The 6,733-nt window shown below is 38.5% G+C and overlaps 2 non-coding genes across 2 annotated transcripts; one reads left to right on the top strand and one right to left on the bottom strand.

Annotated features, from left to right (window-relative positions):
• The first annotated feature begins 3,704 nt into the window (after positions 1–3,704).
• Positions 3,705–3,777, top strand: Trnak-cuu (transfer RNA lysine (anticodon CUU)). The gene has a single exon. It is a non-coding gene; the product is annotated as a tRNA-Lys (tRNA).
• A 263-nt stretch (positions 3,778–4,040) lies between these two features.
• On the bottom strand, positions 4,041–4,113 carry Trnar-acg (transfer RNA arginine (anticodon ACG)). The gene has a single exon. It is a non-coding gene; the product is annotated as a tRNA-Arg (tRNA).
• Between the last annotated feature and the right edge of the window lie 2,620 nt (positions 4,114–6,733).

Here is a 6,733-nt window from a genome sequence, read left to right as displayed (position 1 = left end):
GAGCTTGGCAACGCACACACAACAAGAACCGCACGTAAACTCATTTAAACGCACACACGACGAGCACATGCCAAACGAATGCTAACGTCAAGTGGATGAAGTAGGCGGTGGAAACGGGTGGTAGAATCTGGCAGGTGGGTTACCATGACTGCGTATGTGTCTTTTTCTCAGGCAGCGATTTTCAGCGGGCAATGAATTGACAACAACCACAAAAGAAGAGCTGGCTGGAGCAGAATGAAGATGAAGTATGAGCAGCGCCAGAAGCCACAGCAGCAACAACTCTTCTCCCAATGACAATGTGCAACAAGGAGCTGCGCCCGACGCTATGCCTCATTGTGCGCAGCAGGAAATAAGATTTTTGTTGGATAGCAAAGTATGCGTTATGTCTGTGTGTGTGTGTATGTGTGACAGCCAACTTATAAGCAGTATCTCTCTTATGCAAACAGAAACAGACACTAAGTAGCATAGTTACACGCACACTCAGACACACGTACGCACATACACACATACAAGCACGAAAGCCAGACATCAGACACACAATATGATATATTTCTATAACCTCAGTTGTCCTCCATTTTGTGTTGCTTCAAAAAGCGTAAAACGTTTTGTGGTTGCCGCTGCAGTTGCTGCAGCTAGCTGCTTCTGCTTCTTCTCTTGTTGTTGCTGCGTGTGTGGTAAATAAAATTGCATTCAATATTTTCCTTGGTTTTGCGATTTTGATGAGATTTTTTACAACCTGACTGCAGCTTCTTGCCACATGCCCGGGCCTTTTGTTTGTCTTGCATTCAATTTATTGCTGCTGCGTTGCATTTGCCATAAATTGCATTTTTTAGTCGTTTTTCCTGCATAATGTTGAGCACACACGTGCATAATTAAGGACATTGATTTACCTGTGTGGTGCTGGGAGCATAAGTACTATATAAATCTAAGGGTGTGTTGTATGAACCAGTTCGAATTATCAACTCAAAATATGCTAAATATTAAATCTGCATAAACATGCTGTGAGATTCAAGTAACAGCTATGATCCACACATTAATAAAGATTTTAGATATAACAAATTAAAGTTTGATCCTCGTCTGCAGCATTGAGAAAGAAACAATGAAATTTATTAATGCAGTAAATAATTTGGATCACTCATCGTGTGATTTCTAGAAAGCATATTTCGATGTACACCTAAAAGTATGCAATGACTGTGAGATTGAAGCAACAGATTTGTTCTTCGGATTAATAATTTGCTTAGATACATAAATTGAAAGATTGTCCCTTAAAAATAAACTATATCATTTATTAATTCAATTTCTAATAGGAAATGAGATGCAATGAAAAACATACAAATGCTTTGGCTGCCTTAACGTAAGATTTCTGATATTTCAATTGGCACCTAAAAGTATGCAATGCTTTCATCTCAGGTTCGTTCATACTCCTTTGCGAAATCCGTTACATACTTTCGAGTGCTGTTGAAAATTAATTTACCGTCCACTTTCCGTTTTTTCTTCACATCGAATTTGCTCTCACTATGTACATATTTGTTGCTATTTCTATTCGGTGCTATGTGGGTGTAGAAGTAACGTCATCAACTGGAACTGGCCATTTGTGTTGGCATGTGCGCAATTCATAAATATTTATTTTTAGCAGTTGTATACGAATTTCAAGAGTCTGTATAGTGCAATGGCATGTCAATCCATCCGTTGGGTCGACCTTAAAGAATGCGAGAATTTATCAATGAATTTCTGGCCGACTTTAAAAGTTTAATCTAAATAAATAAACAAAACTTGTTTGTTTCGCATAAATCCGTGTTGGCCAAAAACTCAACCCAACACAATCCACACCATCGAACAACAGTCCTTGCGGTAAAATAAATTTTCTGCAATTCATGACAGCAGAACCAACATCTGAGATGAGGAGTGAGCGCTCTCACAAGTACGTGCCGAGACACGAAACTTTGCCAGAAAAGGATTAGAGAGCCCAAGAACGTTCATAGCCACCCTTAAACAAAATGCTCAAAGGATTTAAAAGGCAATCAAATTAAATTGTTGTTGCGGTTAGCCGCAAAAGTTGAGCATATATTTAAAATGTTATGCCCTCACAATAATTTGTATTTATTTTTTGTGTGCATACTTAATATTCATATGATAAATGTTTGCTCAGCTGGTTGACAAAAGTGTCAATTAAATTTATTTATATGCAACGCAAAATCAAGCGAAATTCTTGGGTTATTGACGCATCTACAGTGCGATCCAACCAAATACCTCAGAGCTCCTATAAATACTCACCTGCATGTAAATTTGTTTACGTGGCCAGCCAATTAGACGTAAACAAGAACCGCCGGAAGTAGGCCACATAAACAACAACCACATCGACCGCATCAGTAGAAATAGCAGCAACATCAGCAGCAAATCAAATCAAACAGCCAACAAGATGTGGAGCATGAGAGAGGTACAAATATGCTTCAAACAGTTCAATCATCTTAATTAATTATCTAGTCGAGTATACGCACAATTATTATAAAAGGATTGCACCTCGTAACTATTTAGTTGCTGTTGATAGATTCACGTTTTCAGTAAACTTCATCTATGTGATTTTTTCTCACTTAAATGAATAAGTTTTCACAATTCTTTTCAATCAATTTATATTGTCAATTTATTTTTGCCATCAAATTTAACCAATTAGAAAAAATCAAATTTTTCAAATAACTTTCACAAAAGTTTCTATGTACATATATACCATGAAAATGTTAACACGCTATAGGGTATGAGTGATTCAACAGACTTTTGGTCAGTTTGCCACATCTGTGAGTGCTGAAGATAGCGTGCTGTATTGCGTATAGTTTCTGTTTTTTTGTCATTGCGCCACTTTGACACAAGTTCAAGCGACAAGGTCCACGAGGCATATAAATTTAAAGCGCTTCGGGCCACGTTAACATTGATTTCTGACTGTCAACGCGCTGCAAAAGGCCAAATGCCACTAAATTTAATAATAAAGTCTGAGGTGGCAGATATATTTCTATATATAAATACTTACAGAGAGGCAAGCCACTTATGTATCTGAAATGTCATAAAATGCGGCGCCATGAATAACAACAAAAACAACAACAGCATGAGACATATGAAGAATTCGACCGCATCTGCAGTCAACGACTTGGCGACGACCTTAAAGAAATGCCTGCCTGCGTATGAAATATTTTCCATCTAGCATAAAATTAGGGCGAATATGTTTGTGGAAATTAAATAATTTATATTGCCATTTGTCTACATACTCTGCATATTTTCCATTAATGACCCAGAAAAATAATTGCGGCTAAGCAACTAGAGAATCTCACACATACATATGTATGTACATACATAGCACATGCTGAGATGAAAGACGCGCAAATTGACTTGGATAGATGGCTAAACAGAAGACGCCATGCGGTTTTGACCGCACTACAAAAAATTCCGAGTACTATATGCGAGTGTGAATGAATGAGAATGTGCATTCGAGTGTGTAAGTGCGTGTTTTGGGGATGTGCAGATCTGCGCAAGGTCGCCATGTGCGTTTAATGCGAAATGGCATTAAGACAAAGCATAATTAAACAATAAACAAGTTCAGTTCGAATTATCATGCTATTTACAAGTTAGCCCTACGAAGAATAAATTCCTTTTATCCGTATAGTATTTATAAACTAGTAAAATGTGAAGAGCTTTTGACAGCTGTCGTCCAACAGGCCCGGCTAGCTCAGTCGGTAGAGCATGAGACTCTTAATCTCAGGGTCGTGGGTTCGAGCCCCACGTTGGGCGCAACGCAAACTTTTTTGTGAGTTGTGTGTTCACGTTTTCAATAAAAATTAACACTTTTCAAAATAATTAGATGGTAACAGCATGAAGAAAATCGTGCATTCAGTTAGTAAAATGATAAAAAGAATCAGGAGAAAGAGCAAGAGCTGCAGAACCAAAAACACTACAATTGAAGAGTTTCTGTCTGTCTGTATGCTAAATATTTTTCTAGAAATTCAATAAATTCATAAATAGCGCAAAAATAAAAAAAAAGATTTACTTAATTTCGATCCTGCCAGGAGTCGAACCTGGAATCTTCTGATCCGTAGTCAGACGCGTTATCCATTGCGCCACAGGACCGATGTTATTTCCGTTTTCATAGAATAATGATAAAATATACAATTTCTACGATTGCCAAATTATACTATGTAAGTAATAAAATATTTATTTATTTAAAATAAACTAAAAAAAAATATTATTAATATCACATAACATTTTGTATACTCCATAAAACTTTAAAGTTGGCATAGATCGGTCTTCCTGCTTCCATGCACGTATACAGCATTGAGTTGCCAGTGTTTGGTCGCAGAGACCCACGCCCACACAGAATTGGGGCAAATGGACCATCGCTATGTTGTGTTGCCTGCAACCGACGCGACGACGTCGAGAGTCTCGGGTTTTATTATTAGCTCCAAAGAAGTTTAGCGAGATAAACACATTTGCTTTATATTGCGCCGAAAACATGCAGCCCGAACATTACAAACAAGTGGGCTTTCAGGAAGAGCATGCTGAGCTAAATGATACCTTATGAGCAGTGTACAATACATTTTAAAGATAAACGTAAGTCAAAAGAACATATTAGCTTATATACCCCTTAAATGAGAGTTGGAGGGCATTCAGATACAGAGGAGAAAATTGTTTCGAAAATTGTACACGAACAATACGAAAATAGAGCCACGAGGCGTGTTGGCAGCCCGAAAAAAATTTTCGAAACTTGATTGAAATTAAACATTTTGCCGCTAGTTTGCCCCAAACAGTTGAATGTGCAATGAGCTGGCGTGTGGAGCACGACGTGCAACAAAATCCGTGAATGAAATGAAAGAAAATTGTCAAAAATATATGCAAAAACTATATACATATAGTATACGTTGATATGTAAACATTTACGAAATAAAAGTGCAAAAACGAACAACAATGTGAAAAAAATACCATACGAAACAATTGAATATGCAGACATAGCCGGTCGCTAAATGATTTCGTGCACACTAAATAACAAACAGAAGTTTTTTCGGTTAAAAAGCATTTTAGGCAACAGCAAGGTGCTCAGCCGGATGCAAAATCAACACAACAATAACAAAATAGCCAGGCAGAGCTAGAGAGAGAGATATAGAGATAGAGAGAGAGAGAGTGAACGGAAAATGTGAAAACAAAAACGTGCTGTTTGTGCGATGTTCGATTTTCAAGGGAACAAAAAAATAAAAATAAAGGAGCAGAGCTCCCACCCGCTGCGTTTAGCGCATTTAAGGGATTTGCATTATTTAAAACAAAGTCGGACTAAAACCACCGTGGCCGTAGCCATAGTCACTTTACGTGCACACTATACACTGCATCAAAAGCCGAGTGCATTTGCCCCACCTTTTGCCAAGAGCAGCTAAAACACAGCAACAAAGCCTGGCCTAAAACTTTAAAGAAGCTATCTATATGGAGTCTGGCCGTTCCACGCTATTCCAGGCAGAGGGCAAGAGGCCAGACACTGAACCAAAGCAAACCGCAGCGTGTCTGAACACGTTCGCATCAAGTGGACAGGCAACGTTTTGTTTATTTGCCTTGCTGGCCAATGGCAGCCGCAGCTGTAGCTGTAGCTGTAGCTGTCCACTGCCAGCGGCCCATGGCGCGTATACGTAATTTTATTGCCAAGGCTTCGTGCTGGCGCCTGTGTTTTCCTTTTTCGGCTTAGCCCCATTCTTGTTTACTTTTGTGCTGCATTTTAAAGCAATTTAAGTTGGCTCCTACAAAACGCGACCAATTAGACAGAAACACTTGCTCATGTCTACATTTCTATCTGTCTCTCTCTTGCTCTCTTCGTCTCTCTCCTTTTTTTTGCCTTCACTTCGACTTCACCACTCTCTCCCATGCTCTTTGTCACTCTTTCATGCTTCGAGAGTGACGCATTTATTGCACTGCGTTTGTTTCCCCTGTCTGTCCGGCCACTAGGCATATGTCCGATCGATAAGATAGCGTCTGATGGGTGAGCTGTGCTTATCGGGGGGGTGTGACTGCTATCGGGTGTGACTGTGATGTTAACCCATATAAAAATAGAAAAGCGTAATTTAATAATGTTCCCCAGAGATAAAGCAAAAATTATTCGCGCACATATTTCTATGCGATTTAAGCTCACACAATATTTACACTTCGCGCCAGACTTATGTGGGATCAGAGTTTACGTACGACAAAAATATGTGAAGATTATACAAAGATATCTAAAACTCTCACTATTTGTTCAGCTTTTTGATACTAACAAAACGATTTAAGATGTTTGTCTGTGAAGCTAAAGCGTTTAACAAGTGTTGTTTTTAATTCTTATAAATTTATCTTTTTATTTAGCTTTTTGGCTATTTTTGCTCTAGATAAATAATATATGTTAGTGATCACAGCACATTTAATTACACCAGGAAGTGAAAATGCAGCACACAGTGAAAAATAGCGAATATTTCTATTCTCTTCGAATTGTGGTATAAAAACGAGCTTTACAGTTATTTACTACAGTTTGATAAGACAAATCTCATCGAAGGTCAGCGATATTATGAGGCAACAGATAGATAGAGCTTTTAACTAAAACGTGACACATGCATCACACCGAAAAAATGCGACTGGCAAAGGCAACAAGTTGTACGAGCCAGATAAGAGGCAGCAGGTGCATGAGGAGAGCTGAGAATGTGGCAACAGAGGAAGCCATGCAAATATAGTACATCGTACTGTT

This window comes from Drosophila sulfurigaster, chromosome 3 (genome assembly GCF_023558435.1).
Source record: "Drosophila sulfurigaster albostrigata strain 15112-1811.04 chromosome 3, ASM2355843v2, whole genome shotgun sequence".
Lineage (NCBI taxonomy): Eukaryota > Metazoa > Arthropoda > Insecta > Diptera > Drosophilidae > Drosophila > Drosophila sulfurigaster.
This window is presented reverse-complemented; position numbering and strand designations above follow the sequence as displayed.